This window comes from Mixophyes fleayi, chromosome 2, assembly GCF_038048845.1.
Source record: "Mixophyes fleayi isolate aMixFle1 chromosome 2, aMixFle1.hap1, whole genome shotgun sequence".
NCBI lineage: Eukaryota > Metazoa > Chordata > Amphibia > Anura > Limnodynastidae > Mixophyes > Mixophyes fleayi.
This window is the reverse complement of record NC_134403.1, coordinates 184,473,398-184,489,536: the sequence shown is the minus strand read 5'-3', so window position 1 is coordinate 184,489,536 and position 16,139 is coordinate 184,473,398. Positions and strand designations below refer to the sequence as shown.

The following is a 16,139-nucleotide window of genomic DNA, read 5'->3' as shown; positions in this document are numbered from 1 at the left end:
GTCAAACAGCATATTTCCCTGTTTAACATGCCGCGTTAAAAAACAATTGAATATATTTTAACGCGGGTGCCTCTCGCACACCCTATACTTTCAATAGACCTTCCACTGGAGTGCGAGAGGACCGTTTCATGAAAAACAACAGTGTTAAAAATGGAATTGAATTGCGGGTAAAGTTAACCCGCTTGAAAATGATAAAAAACAGCGTTGAAATGACTTAACGTGGTCTAAAAAAAAACTTGCGGACAATTGAATACCCCCCATAGATCTAGTCTATTACACATACTGTAGGGATATCTACTACTACCTCATTAGATGAGTTATTGTCCTGTTAGAATGATCAGATAAGTTTAATATGTCTGATCATTTTTAATATTTTAAAAAGGGCAAGCACTTATACAAAAACTAATAGTGACATGTTGAGCTCTGCAAAGTTAATTACATTTTCATTCTTATTTTTTACTTCCATAATATTTAAATGAGAACTACCTAAATTCAGAGTATTATAAAGTGTCATTTTTTTGCTTTTAAAATACAGTGATTAGATAAAAAAACAACAACTTACCTTTGACCTAATACGTGCCAACTCTCCCAGACCTACCCGGAATTCTGGGCATATAAGAGCCGGCATGACGCGATTGTCGGGGAATGGCGCCATTTTGGCTCTGCCCTCTGTGGTGTAATGCCTGTTTTGGGTCTTTTTACAGCTGTTAAAAGACCCAAAACAGGCATCATGTCACTGGCGGCGGAGCCAAAATGGCGTGATTCACGAAGCTCGTCCAACTCCGCCCATACCCTGCTCCAGGAAATGACCAACATAAAGTTGGCAAGTATGACTAATCAGCTTCTGTCACTTATCTAGCAGAGTCTATAAAATGGCAGAAAGTGATTGGTTGCTATGGGCAACATTTCCAATTTATCTCTCGTAAAGGTTTAATACATCTCCCCTATATATATGGTGGATCAAACAGAACTACATTATATAGCATGCAGCACTCAGCAGTGCACTGTGTCTTGAGCTGACGGAAGGGAAAGTATCCTGTGGCTTGTGAGCTTAATGATCTAAATCAGTGGTTCCCAAACTTTCTCAGTTCGAGGCACCCTTAGGGTCACCATAATTTTTCTAAGGCACCCCTAAGCCAAAATAATTACCAGGTTGTCACGCTTTTTAAGTAGTTGGGTCAAAATAACGTAAGATGTATTTAGGCTCCTTCACCATCTCACACTCTGTGTCCCCCTTTCGCCATCTCACACTCTGTCTTCCTCTTCATCAGCTCACACTCTGTCTCCCTCTTCATCAGCATCTCACTCTGTCCCCCTCTTCAGCATCTCACTATCCTCCCCCTTCAACATCTCACTGTCCCCCCCTTCAGCATCTCACTCTGTCCCCACCCTTCAGCATCTCACTCTGTCCCCCCTTCAGCATCTCACTCTGTCCCCCCCTTCAGCATCTTACTTTGCCCCCCCTTCAGCATCTCTCTCTGTCCCCCCCTTCAGCATCTCTCTGTCCCTCCCTTCAGCATCTCACTGTTCTCCCCCTTCAGCATCTCACTGTCGTCCCCCCTTCAGCATCTCACTCTGTCCCCATCTTTCAGCATCTCACTCTGTCCCCCCCTTCAGCATCTCACTCTGTCCCCCCTTCAGCATTTCACTCTGTCCCCTCCTTCAGCATCTCACTCTGTCTCCCCCTTCCGCATCTCACTCTGTCTCCCCCTTCCGCATCTCACTCTGTCCCCCCTTCAGCATCTCACTCTGTCCCCCCCTTCAGCATCTTACTTTGCCCCCCCCCCTTCAGCATCTCTCTCTGTCCCCCCCTTCAGCATCTCTCTGTCCCTCCCTTCAGCATCTCACTGTTCTCCCCCTTCAGCATCTCACTGTCGTCCCCCCTTCAGCATCTCACTCTGTCCCCATCTTTCAGCATCTCACTCTGTCCCCCCCTTCAGCATCTCACTCTGTCCCCCCTTCAGCATTTCACTCTGTCCCCTCCTTCAGCATCTCACTCTGTCTCCCCCTTCCGCATCTCACTCTGTCCCCCCTTCAGCATCTCTCTCTGTGCCCCCCTTCAGTATCTCTCTGCCCCCCCCCCCTTCAGCAACTCACACTCTGGCCCCCTTTACTCTCCGTTCCTTTACTTACCTTCTTTCCTCATTTTCTGCTGTATTCTTTCCTGATGTCCTCTCTGCTGCTGCTCCTCACTGACACTGTTGGACGTGATTACGTCACGCACGGCAGTCAGTGAAAACAGTGAGGAGGAGGATCCGGTGCTGGATTGGTAATTTTTTTTTTCCTTCTTTTGCAAGGGCGGCCGCGGTACCTTTCTTGACGGAGCCGCGGCGCACACTTTGGGAACCGCTGATCTAAATGATTCAAAAGAGCCAAATGAACTAGATGAACTATTGAACTCCTGAGCCAAGAGAATGACTCATGACTCATAGATCAGTGATCAGAGTCCAACAAAATGTCTGAGCACAGCAGTGCAACCTTTGGTAGTTTAGGGGTACTGACTCGTGAGTATTACATGAGAGAGCTGAATAGCAGTGCTGCTGTATTATCACCTACAAACTCAGTAGCATATTTAGCACAGATAGGGAGTGGGGAGTTCAGGACCCAGTACCAAAGCCAGAATTAAAACTAATAGGACATTGATTTTATCACAAACAGGTGAGTAACATGCACATACACACACAGACACTCACTCACACTCAGTCTTTAGCTAGTCAGTGCAATTTCAGATTTTTTTTTAAATTAGATTTGTATTTCATGGACTGTGTTGTGCTTTCTATTTTCCTTTTACAGTTAGGAACTAAAGAGCCAGTGTGAGTGAGACAGTGAGTGAGGCTGCTGGAGCTGCTGTGCATTATCTCTAACTCCTCCCACTTGTTTTAGATCCTGGTGAACTAATCTTTGCCAGAGCTGTGAATTAAATGAGTTAGTTCACTTTGAAGATTAGTTCATTTTGAACTGATCATTTGTGAACTACCCATCACTATCTAAGTGGCAATAGAGCTATACTCAAGCCTTGTATTATGACAAAAGCATTTGTATGTTTTGCTCAAGAAGAAACTAACAACAACTAGCACATATTTAAAAACATTTAAAAATGCAGGTTGAATGCTCTTAGAAAATAATGTAAATCCCTACGAAGCACATATGTTAACACAGTAAGATTTATATGAATGTTTAATGCATAAGAAACCCCAGTGTGTGTTTACTTCAACAGACAAACTGTGCTTTAAAATATTAGTCTTTGTTAAATGTATCTAAAAATGTATCTAATTTTATCCTTGTCTTTTGTTAATATTTCTTTATGCCTGTTCATTCAAACTGTAGCAATATGGAACAAAATATAGTTACAAGTGTCTTTTACTAGTTTCAGAAATGTATTACGTGATCTCTGATGCCTAAAATGATTAGTCAGACTAGCATGGTACAGGATGATTTCCAATTGGCTACTGGACGTCACATATGCAAATTATCAGTAGAGTGTAGTTGTAAACTGTAAGATTACAGCCAGAGGTCTAATTGAAATGTAAAACCTTGTGGCTGTATGTGAAAGTCACTATTCATATCCTTTACAATGTATACGAACGTTTAAATGTATATATTTGTAGTATGTTATACAAAAAAATCACTACAATGTTAAAAAGATTCCCATAATGCCTGTCCCTTTACTGCAGCAGTGTTGAGTTAAGACTATACTTTCAGGGATCATTTCTATAGTTCATAACTTCGGAAATGTGCTCTAAAGTGTACAGACTCACCAACCATGAGGAAGAGCTTTAGTGATTTCTCCTGAGCGTGAAGTGAGCTTATAGTGCTGCTTTATTGTAGCTACTATCTGCTTTTGATGACCGTTTCTCTTTTCCTTCATGGGAGAGTAGGAGGGAGAGATCACCAGCTGAGTGGTTGTTTTTTTGGTTTGTTAATAACAGTAAGATTGAAGTGTGTTAGTACTGCACATTTAGCCATGCAGTATCTCAATGTTATGTCTGTATTTTTGTATCTTCCTGCAATACAAATTATTCCTGATCTAAAAGTCTGCTAGTTGTTTTCAATAGTTAAGACTGCTGCTTACAAGCAAACCAGCTCATCTAAGTGTAGTCGTGGGAAATCTAGTTCATTTTGGAGATTAGTAGTGATGGGAAATCTAGTTCATTTTGGAGATTAGTTCATTCTGATTTAGTTCTGTCAGAAGATTAATTCATTTAGTTCAGTTAGATCACTGGCTCTGGAACACTGCTGAGAAAAGTGATTGGAGACATAGGGAGGTATTCAATTGGCCGTGAGTTTTTTTTGCCCCCGCGGCGTTAACAAGAAAAAAAAAAACTCTTGTGGGTTTTTAACTGCAATAGCGACCGTTTTTATTTAGCGCAGTGCGAAAACGCGTGCAATTCAATTGAAAAAGAGGGAACTCTGCCCCAGCGCGTTAATCATTGTGTGTTCGAGTTTTTAGGGGAATAAAGGGGAGTTTTAACGTGGTCATGCTTAACCCCCAAAAAAGGTTTTGCATACATTTTCATACACTAGATTGCATTACACATTGATAATATCTACATTACAGTACTTTCTTTAGCATCAATTTTTATTGAACTATTTTTTTACCATAGAATCATCGATACCATGTCAAAACACATTACTACATTCATATTTGTACCAAAAACATACATAAATATTAATGAATTAGTGGTTTTATTTATTTATTTATTTTTTATTTTTTTTAATTTAATTATTTTTTCATAAGAAAATCAACTTTTACATGTTAGGCATTAGTGATAAACATAGTTAAACAGCATATTTGCCTGTTTAACGCGCTGCTTTAAAAAACAATTGAATATCTTTTAACGCGGGTGCCTCTCGCACACCCTATACTTTCAATAGACCTTCCACTGGAGTGCGAGAGGACCGTTTCATGAAAAACAACAGTGTTAAAAATGGAATTGAATTGCGGGTAAAGTTAACCCGCTTGAAAATGATAAAAAACAGCGTTAAAATGACTTAACGTGGTCTAAAAAAAAAACCTTGCGGACAATTGAATACCCCCCATAGATCTAGTCTATTACACATACTGTAGGGATATCTACTACTACCTCATTAGATGAGTTATTGTCCTGTTAGAATGATCAGATAAGTTTAATATGTCTGATCATTTTTAATATTTTAAAAAGGGCAAGCACTTATACAAAAACTAATAGTGACATGTTGAGCTCTGCAAAGTTAATTACATTTTCATTCTTATTTTTTACTTCCATAATATTTAAATGAGAACTACCTAAATTCAGAGTATTATAAAGTGTCATTTTTTTGCTTTTAAAATACAGTGATTGGATAAAAACAACAACTTACCTTTGACCTAATACGTGCCAACTCTCCCAGACCTACCCGGAATTCTGGGCATATTAGAGCTGGCATGACGCGATTGTCGGGGAATGGCGCTATTTTGGCTCTGCCCTCTGTGGTGTAATGCCTGTTTTGGGTCTTTTTACAGCTGTTAAAAGACCCAAAACAGGCATCATGTCACTGGCGGCGGAGCCAAAATGGCGTGATTCACGAAGCTCGTCCAACTCCGCCCATACCCTGCTCCAGGAAATGACCAACATAAAGTTGGCAAGTATGACTAATCAGCTTCTGTCACTTATCTAGCAGAGTCTATAAAATGGCAGAAAGTGATTGGTTGCTATGGGCAACATTTCCAATTTATCTCTCGTAAAGGTTTAATACATCTCCCCTGTATATATGGTGGATCAAACAGAACTACATTATATAGCATGCAGCACTCAGCAGTGCACTGTGTCTTGAGCTGACGGAAGGGAAAGTATCCTGTGGCTTGTGAGCTTAATGATCTAAATCAGTGGTTCCCAAACTTTCTCAGTTCGAGGCACCCTTAGGGTCACCATAATTTTTCTAAGGCACCCCTAAGCCAAAATAATTACCAGGTTGTCACGCTTTTTAAGTAGTTGGGTCAAAATAACGTAAGATGTATTTAGGCTCCTTCACCATCTCACACTCTGTGTCCCCCTTTCGCCATCTCACACTCTGTCTTCCTCTTCATCAGCTCACACTCTGTCTCCCTCTTCATCAGCTCACACTCTGTCTCCCTCTTCATCAGCATCTCACTCTGTCCCCCCCTTCAGCATCTCACTATCCTCCCCCTTCAACATCTCACTGTCCCCCCCTTCAGCATCTCACTCTGTCCCCACCCTTCAGCATCTCACTCTGTCCCCCCTTCAGCATCTCACTCTGTCCCCCCCTTCAGCATCTTACTTTGCCCCCCCCTTCAGCATCTCTCTGTCCCCCCCTTCAGCATCTCTCTGTCCCTCCCTTCAGCATCTCACTGTTCTCCCCCTTCAGCATCTCACTGTCGTCCCCCCTTCAGCATCTCACTCTGTCCCCATCTTTCAGCATCTCACTCTGTCCCCCCCTTCAGCATCTCACTCTGTCCCCCCTTCAGCATTTCACTCTGTCCCCTCCTTCAGCATCTCACTCTGTCTCCCCCTTCCGCATCTCACTCTGTCCCCCCTTCAGCATCTCTCTCTGTGCCCCCCTTCAGTATCTCTCTGCCCCCCCCCCCCCTTCAGCAACTCACACTCTGGCCCCCTTTACTCTCCGTTCCTTTACTTACCTTCTTTCCTCATTTTCTGCTGTATTCTTTCCTGATGTCCTCTCTGCTGCTGCTCCTCACTGACACTGTTGGACGTGATTACGTCACGCACGGCAGTCAGTGAAAACAGTGAGGAGGAGGATCCGGTGCTGGATTGGTAATTTTTTTTTTCCTTCTTTTGCAAGGGCGGCCGCGGTACCTTTCTTGACGGAGCCGCGGCGCACACTTTGGGAACCGCTGATCTAAATGATTCAAAAGAGCCAAATGAACTAGATGAACTATTGAACTCCTGAGCCAAGAGAATGACTCATGACTCATAGATCAGTGATCAGAGTCCAACAAAATGTCTGAGCACAGCAGTGCAACCTTTGGTAGTTTAGGGGTACTGACTCGTGAGTATTACATGAGAGAGCTGAATAGCAGTGCTGCTGTATTATCACCTACAAACTCAGTAGCATATTTAGCACAGATAGGGAGTGGGGAGTTCAGGACCCAGTACCAAAGCCAGAATTAAAACTAATAGGACATTGATTTTATCACAAACAGGTGAGTAACATGCACATACACACACAGACACTCACTCACACTCAGTCTTTAGCTAGTCAGTGCAATTTCAGATTTTTTTTTAAATTAGATTTGTATTTCATGGACTGTGTTGTGCTTTCTATTTTCCTTTTACAGTTAGGAACTAAAGAGCCAGTGTGAGTGAGACAGTGAGTGAGGCTGCTGGAGCTGCTGTGCATTATCTCTGTCTAACTCCTCCCACTTGTTTTAGATCCTGGTGAACTAATCTTTGCCAGAGCTGTGAATTAAATGAGTTAGTTCACTTTGAAGATTAGTTCATTTTGAACTGATCATTTGTGAACTACCCATCACTATCTAAGTGGCAATAGAGCTATACTCAAGCCTTGTATTATGACAAAAGCATTTGTATGTTTTGCTCAAGAAGAAACTAACAACAACTAGCACATATTTAAAAACATTTAAAAATGCAGGTTGAATGCTCTTAGAAAATAATGTAAATCCCTACGAAGCACATATGTTAACACAGTAAGATTTATATGAATGTTTAATGCATAAGAAACCCCAGTGTGTGTTTACTTCAACAGACAAACTGTGCTTTAAAATATTAGTCTTTGTTAAATGTATCTAAAAATGTATCTAATTTTATCCTTGTCTTTTGTTAATATTTCTTTATGCCTGTTCATTCAAACTGTAGCAATATGGAACAAAATATAGTTACAAGTGTCTTTTACTAGTTTCAGAAATGTATTACGTGATCTCTGATGCCTAAAATGATTAGTCAGACTAGCATGGTACAGGATGATTTCCAATTGGCTACTGGACGTCACATATGCAAATTATCAGTAGAGTGTAGTTGTAAACTGTAAGATTACAGCCAGAGGTCTAATTGAAATGTAAAACCTTGTGGCTGTATGTGAAAGTCACTATTCATATCCTTTACAATGTATACGAACGTTTAAATGTATATATTTGTAGTATGTTATACAAAAAAATCACTACAATGTTAAAAAGATTCCCATAATGCCTGTCCCTTTACTGCAGCAGTGTTGAGTTAAGACTATACTTTCAGGGATCATTTCTATAGTTCATAACTTCGGAAATGTGCTCTAAAGTGTACAGACTCACCAACCATGAGGAAGAGCTTTAGTGATTTCTCCTGAGCGTGAAGTGAGCTTATAGTGCTGCTTTATTGTAGCTACTATCTGCTTTTGATGACCGTTTCTCTTTTCCTTCATGGGAGAGTAGGAGGGAGAGATCACCAGCTGAGTGGTTGTTTTTTTGGTTTGTTAATAACAGTAAGATTGAAGTGTGTTAGTACTGCACATTTAGCCATGCAGTATCTCAATGTTATGTCTGTATTTTTGTATCTTCCTGCAATACAAATTATTCCTGATCTAAAAGTCTGCTAGTTGTTTTCAATAGTTAAGACTGCTGCTTACAAGCAAACCAGCTCATCTAAGTGTAGTCGTGGGAAATCTAGTTCATTTTGGAGATTAGTAGTGATGGGAAATCTAGTTCATTTTGGAGATTAGTTCATTCTGATTTAGTTCTGTCAGAAGATTAATTCATTTAGTTCAGTTAGATCACTGGCTCTGGAACACTGCTGAGAAAAGTGATTGGAGACATAGGGAGGTATTCAATTGGCCGTGAGTTTTTTTTGCCCCCGCGGCGTTAACAAGAAAAAAAAAAACTCTTGTGGGTTTTTAACTGCAATAGCGACCGTTTTTATTTAGCGCAGTGCGAAAACGCGTGCAATTCAATTGAAAAAGAGGGAACTCTGCCCCAGCGCGTTAATCATTGTGTGTTCGAGTTTTTAGGGGAATAAAGGGGAGTTTTAACGTGGTCATGCTTAACCCCCAAAAAAGGTTTTGCATACATTTTCATACACTAGATTGCATTACACATTGATAATATCTACATTACAGTACTTTCTTTAGCATCAATTTTTATTGAACTATTTTTTTACCATAGAATCATCGATACCATGTCAAAACACATTACTACATTCATATTTGTACCAAAAACATACATAAATATTAATGAATTAGTGATTTTATTTATTTATTTATTTTTTATTTTTTTTAATTTAATTATTTTTTCATAAGAAAATCAACTTTTACATGTTAGGCATTAGTGATAAACATAGTTAAACAGCATATTTGCCTGTTTAACGCGCTGCTTTAAAAAACAATTGAATATCTTTTAACGCGGGTGCCTCTCGCACACCCTATACTTTCAATAGACCTTCCACTGGAGTGCGAGAGGACCGTTTCATGAAAAACAACAGTGTTAAAAATGGAATTGAATTGCGGGTAAAGTTAACCCGCTTGAAAATGATAAAAAACAGCGTTAAAATGACTTAACGTGGTCTAAAAAAAAAACCTTGCGGACAATTGAATACCCCCCATAGATCTAGTCTATTACACATACTGTAGGGATATCTACTACTACCTCATTAGATGAGTTATTGTCCTGTTAGAATGATCAGATAAGTTTAATATGTCTGATCATTTTTAATATTTTAAAAAGGGCAAGCACTTATACAAAAACTAATAGTGACATGTTGAGCTCTGCAAAGTTAATTACATTTTCATTCTTATTTTTTACTTCCATAATATTTAAATGAGAACTACCTAAATTCAGAGTATTATAAAGTGTCATTTTTTTGCTTTTAAAATACAGTGATTGGATAAAAAAAACAACTTACCTTTGACCTAATACGTGCCAACTCTCCCAGACCTACCCGGAATTCTGGGCATATTAGAGCTGGCATGACGCGATTGTCGGGGAATGGCGCTATTTTGGCTCTGCCCTCTGTGGTGTAATGCCTGTTTTGGGTCTTTTTACAGCTGTTAAAAGACCCAAAACAGGCATCATGTCACTGGCGGCGGAGCCAAAATGGCGTGATTCACGAAGCTCGTCCAACTCCGCCCATACCCTGCTCCAGGAAATGACCAACATAAAGTTGGCAAGTATGACTAATCAGCTTCTGTCACTTATCTAGCAGAGTCTATAAAATGGCAGAAAGTGATTGGTTGCTATGGGCAACATTTCCAATTTATCTCTCGTAAAGGTTTAATACATCTCCCCTGTATATATGGTGGATCAAACAGAACTACATTATATAGCATGCAGCACTCAGCAGTGCACTGTGTCTTGAGCTGACGGAAGGGAAAGTATCCTGTGGCTTGTGAGCTTAATGATCTAAATCAGTGGTTCCCAAACTTTCTCAGTTCGAGGCACCCTTAGGGTCACCATAATTTTTCTAAGGCACCCCTAAGCCAAAATAATTACCAGGTTGTCACGCTTTTTAAGTAGTTGGGTCAAAATAACGTAAGATGTATTTAGGCTCCTTCACCATCTCACACTCTGTGTCCCCCTTTCGCCATCTCACACTCTGTCTTCCTCTTCATCAGCTCACACTCTGTCTCCCTCTTCATCAGCTCACACTCTGTCTCCCTCTTCATCAGCATCTCACTCTGTCCCCCCCTTCAGCATCTCACTATCCTCCCCCTTCAACATCTCACTGTCCCCCCCTTCAGCATCTCACTCTGTCCCCACCCTTCAGCATCTCACTCTGTCCCCCCTTCAGCATCTCACTCTGTCCCCCCCTTCAGCATCTTACTTTGCCCCCCCCTTCAGCATCTCTCTGTCCCCCCCTTCAGCATCTCTCTGTCCCTCCCTTCAGCATCTCACTGTTCTCCCCCTTCAGCATCTCACTGTCGTCCCCCCTTCAGCATCTCACTCTGTCCCCATCTTTCAGCATCTCACTCTGTCCCCCCCTTCAGCATCTCACTCTGTCCCCCCTTCAGCATTTCACTCTGTCCCCTCCTTCAGCATCTCACTCTGTCTCCCCCTTCCGCATCTCACTCTGTCCCCCCTTCAGCATCTCTCTCTGTGCCCCCCTTCAGTATCTCTCTGCCCCCCCCCCCCCCCCCTTCAGCAACTCACACTCTGGCCCCCTTTACTCTCCGTTCCTTTACTTACCTTCTTTCCTCATTTTCTGCTGTATTCTTTCCTGATGTCCTCTCTGCTGCTGCTCCTCACTGACACTGTTGGACGTGATTACGTCACGCACGGCAGTCAGTGAAAACAGTGAGGAGGAGGATACGGTGCTGGATTGGTAAGTTTTTTTTTTCCTTCTTTTGCAAGGGCGGCCGCGGTACCTTTCTTGACGGAGCCGCGGCGCACACTTTGGGAACCGCTGATCTAAATGATTCAAAAGAGCCAAATGAACTAGATGAACTATTGAACTCCTGAGCCAAGAGAATGACTCATGACTCATAGATCAGTGATCAGAGTCCAACAAAATGTCTGAGCACAGCAGTGCAACCTTTGGTAGTTTAGGGGTACTGACTCGTGAGTATTACATGAGAGAGCTGAATAGCAGTGCTGCTGTATTATCACCTACAAACTCAGTAGCATATTTAGCACAGATAGGGAGTGGGGAGTTCAGGACCCAGTACCAAAGCCAGAATTAAAACTAATAGGACATTGATTTTATCACAAACAGGTGAGTAACATGCACATACACACACAGACACTCACTCACACTCAGTCTTTAGCTAGTCAGTGCAATTTCAGATTTTTTTTTAAATTAGATTTGTATTTCATGGACTGTGTTGTGCTTTCTATTTTCCTTTTACAGTTAGGAACTAAAGAGCCAGTGTGAGTGAGACAGTGAGTGAGGCTGCTGGAGCTGCTGTGCATTATCTCTGTCTAACTCCTCCCACTTGTTTTAGATCCTGGTGAACTAATCTTTGCCAGAGCTGTGAATTAAATGAGTTAGTTCACTTTGAAGATTAGTTCATTTTGAACTGATCATTTGTGAACTACCCATCACTATCTAAGTGGCAATAGAGCTATACTCAAGCCTTGTATTATGACAAAAGCATTTGTATGTTTTGCTCAAGAAGAAACTAACAACAACTAGCACATATTTAAAAACATTTAAAAATGCAGGTTGAATGCTCTTAGAAAATAATGTAAATCCCTACGAAGCACATATGTTAACACAGTAAGATTTATATGAATGTTTAATGCATAAGAAACCCCAGTGTGTGTTTACTTCAACAGACAAACTGTGCTTTAAAATATTAGTCTTTGTTAAATGTATCTAAAAATGTATCTAATTTTATCCTTGTCTTTTGTTAATATTTCTTTATGCCTGTTCATTCAAACTGTAGCAATATGGAACAAAATATAGTTACAAGTGTCTTTTACTAGTTTCAGAAATGTATTACGTGATCTCTGATGCCTAAAATGATTAGTCAGACTAGCATGGTACAGGATGATTTCCAATTGGCTACTGGACGTCACATATGCAAATTATCAGTAGAGTGTAGTTGTAAACTGTAAGATTACAGCCAGAGGTCTAATTGAAATGTAAAACCTTGTGGCTGTATGTGAAAGTCACTATTCATATCCTTTACAATGTATACGAACGTTTAAATGTATATATTTGTAGTATGTTATACAAAAAAATCACTACAATGTTAAAAAGATTCCCATAATGCCTGTCCCTTTACTGCAGCAGTGTTGAGTTAAGACTATACTTTCAGGGATCATTTCTATAGTTCATAACTTCGGAAATGTGCTCTAAAGTGTACAGACTCACCAACCATGAGGAAGAGCTTTAGTGATTTCTCCTGAGCGTGAAGTGAGCTTATAGTGCTGCTTTATTGTAGCTACTATCTGCTTTTGATGACCGTTTCTCTTTTCCTTCATGGGAGAGTAGGAGGGAGAGATCACCAGCTGAGTGGTTGTTTTTTTGGTTTGTTAATAACAGTAAGATTGAAGTGTGTTAGTACTGCACATTTAGCCATGCAGTATCTCAATGTTATGTCTGTATTTTTGTATCTTCCTGCAATACAAATTATTCCTGATCTAAAAGTCTGCTAGTTGTTTTCAATAGTTAAGACTGCTGCTTACAAGCAAACCAGCTCATCTAAGTGTAGTCGTGGGAAATCTAGTTCATTTTGGAGATTAGTAGTGATGGGAAATCTAGTTCATTTTGGAGATTAGTTCATTCTGATTTAGTTCTGTCAGAAGATTAATTCATTTAGTTCAGTTAGATCACTGGCTCTGGAACACTGCTGAGAAAAGTGATTGGAGACATAGGGAGGTATTCAATTGGCCGTGAGTTTTTTTTGCCCCCGCGGCGTTAACAAGAAAAAAAAAAACTCTTGTGGGTTTTTAACTGCAATAGCGACCGTTTTTATTTAGCGCAGTGCGAAAACGCGTGCAATTCAATTGAAAAAGAGGGAACTCTGCCCCAGCGCGTTAATCATTGTGTGTTCGAGTTTTTAGGGGAATAAAGGGGAGTTTTAACGTGGTCATGCTTAACCCCCAAAAAAGGTTTTGCATACATTTTCATACACTAGATTGCATTACACATTGATAATATCTACATTACAGTACTTTCTTTAGCATCAATTTTTATTGAACTATTTTTTTACCATAGAATCATCGATACCATGTCAAAACACATTACTACATTCATATTTGTACCAAAAACATACATAAATATTAATGAATTAGTGATTTTATTTATTTATTTATTTTTTATTTTTTTTAATTTAATTATTTTTTCATAAGAAAATCAACTTTTACATGTTAGGCATTAGTGATAAACATAGTTAAACAGCATATTTGCCTGTTTAACGCGCTGCTTTAAAAAACAATTGAATATCTTTTAACGCGGGTGCCTCTCGCACACCCTATACTTTCAATAGACCTTCCACTGGAGTGCGAGAGGACCGTTTCATGAAAAACAACAGTGTTAAAAATGGAATTGAATTGCGGGTAAAGTTAACCCGCTTGAAAATGATAAAAAACAGCGTTAAAATGACTTAACGTGGTCTAAAAAAAAAACCTTGCGGACAATTGAATACCCCCCATAGATCTAGTCTATTACACATACTGTAGGGATATCTACTACTACCTCATTAGATGAGTTATTGTCCTGTTAGAATGATCAGATAAGTTTAATATGTCTGATCATTTTTAATATTTTAAAAAGGGCAAGCACTTATACAAAAACTAATAGTGACATGTTGAGCTCTGCAAAGTTAATTACATTTTCATTCTTATTTTTTACTTCCATAATATTTAAATGAGAACTACCTAAATTCAGAGTATTATAAAGTGTCATTTTTTTGCTTTTAAAATACAGTGATTGGATAAAAAAAACAACTTACCTTTGACCTAATACGTGCCAACTCTCCCAGACCTACCCGGAATTCTGGGCATATTAGAGCTGGCATGACGCGATTGTCGGGGAGTGGCGCCATTTTGGCTCTGCCCTCTGTGGTGTAATGCCTGTTTTGGGTCTTTTTACAGCTGTTAAAAGACCCAAAACAGGCATCATGTCACTGGCGGCGGAGCCAAAATGGCGTGATTCACGAAGCTCGTCCAACTCCGCCCATACCCTGCTCCAGGAAATGACCAACATAAAGTTGGCAAGTATGACTAATCAGCTTCTGTCACTTATCTAGCAGAGTCTATAAAATGGCAGAAAGTGATTGGTTGCTATGGGCAACATTTCCAATTTATCTCTCGTAAAGGTTTAATACATCTCCCCTGTATATATGGTGGATCAAACAGAACTACATTATATAGCATGCAGCACTCAGCAGTGCACTGTGTCTTGAGCTGACGGAAGGGAAAGTATCCTGTGGCTTGTGAGCTTAATGATCTAAATCAGTGGTTCCCAAACTTTCTCAGTTCGAGGCACCCTTAGGGTCACCATAATTTTTCTAAGGCACCCCTAAGCCAAAATAATTACCAGGTTGTCACGCTTTTTAAGTAGTTGGGTCAAAATAACGTAAGATGTATTTAGGCTCCTTCACCATCTCACACTCTGTGTCCCCCTTTCGCCATCTCACACTCTGTCTTCCTCTTCATCAGCTCACACTCTGTCTCCCTCTTCATCAGCATCTCACTCTGTCCCCCCCTTCAGCATCTCACTATCCTCCCCCTTCAACATCTCACTGTCCCCCCCTTCAGCATCTCACTCTGTCCCCACCCTTCAGCATCTCACTCTGTCCCCCCTTCAGCATCTCACTCTGTCCCCCCCTTCAGCATCTTACTTTGCCCCCCCCTTCAGCATCTCTCTGTCCCCCCCTTCAGCATCTCTCTGTCCCTCCCTTCAGCATCTCACTGTTCTCCCCCTTCAGCATCTCACTGTCGTCCCCCCTTCAGCATCTCACTCTGTCCCCATCTTTCAGCATCTCACTCTGTCCCCCCCTTCAGCATCTCACTCTGTCCCCCCTTCAGCATTTCACTCTGTCCCCTCCTTCAGCATCTCACTCTGTCTCCCACTTCCGCATCTCACTCTGTCCCCCCTTCAGCATCTCTCTCTGTGCCCCCCTTCAGTATCTCTCTGCCCCCCCCCCCCCCCCTTCAGCAACTCACACTCTGGCCCCCTTTACTCTCCGTTCCTTTACTTACCTTCTTTCCTCATTTTCTGCTGTATTCTTTCCTGATGTCCTCTCTGCTGCTGCTCCTCACTGACACTGTTGGACGTGATTACGTCACGCACGGCAGTCAGTGAAAACAGTGAGGAGGAGGATCCGGTGCTGGATTGGTAAGTTTTTTTTTTCCTTCTTTTGCAAGGGCGGCCGCGGTACCTTTCTTGACGGAGCCGCGGCGCACACTTTGGGAACCGCTGATCTAAATGATTCAAAAGAGCCAAATGAACTAGATGAACTATTGAACTCCTGAGCCAAGAGAATGACTCATGACTCATAGATCAGTGATCAGAGTCCAACAAAATGTCTGAGCACAGCAGTGCAACCTTTGGTAGTTTAGGGGTACTGACTCGTGAGTATTACATGAGAGAGCTGAATAGCAGTGCTGCTGTATTATCACCTACAAACTCAGTAGCATATTTAGCACAGATAGGGAGTGGGGAGTTCAGGACCCAGTACCAAAGCCAGAATTAAAACTAATAGGACATTGATTTTATCACAAACAGGTGAGTAACATGCACATACACACACAGACACTCACTCACACT

The 16,139-nt window shown here is 41.0% G+C and overlaps 1 protein-coding gene and 3 non-coding genes across 9 annotated transcripts in view; all 4 read left to right on the top strand.

Annotated features, from left to right (window-relative positions):
• TEX14 (testis expressed 14, intercellular bridge forming factor) overlaps nt 1-16,139 on the top strand; it is a 427,022-nt gene that overhangs the window by 18,259 nt on the left and 392,624 nt on the right. The window lies entirely within an intron of this gene.
• LOC142142047 (small nucleolar RNA U3) lies at nt 3,687-3,904 on the top strand. Its single transcript, XR_012688992.1, has one exon. It is a non-coding gene; the product is annotated as a small nucleolar RNA U3 (small nucleolar RNA).
• Nucleotides 8,174-8,391, top strand: LOC142142046 (small nucleolar RNA U3). Its single transcript, XR_012688991.1, has one exon. It is a non-coding gene; the product is annotated as a small nucleolar RNA U3 (small nucleolar RNA).
• On the top strand, nt 12,666-12,883 carry LOC142142045 (small nucleolar RNA U3). Its single transcript, XR_012688990.1, has one exon. It is a non-coding gene; the product is annotated as a small nucleolar RNA U3 (small nucleolar RNA).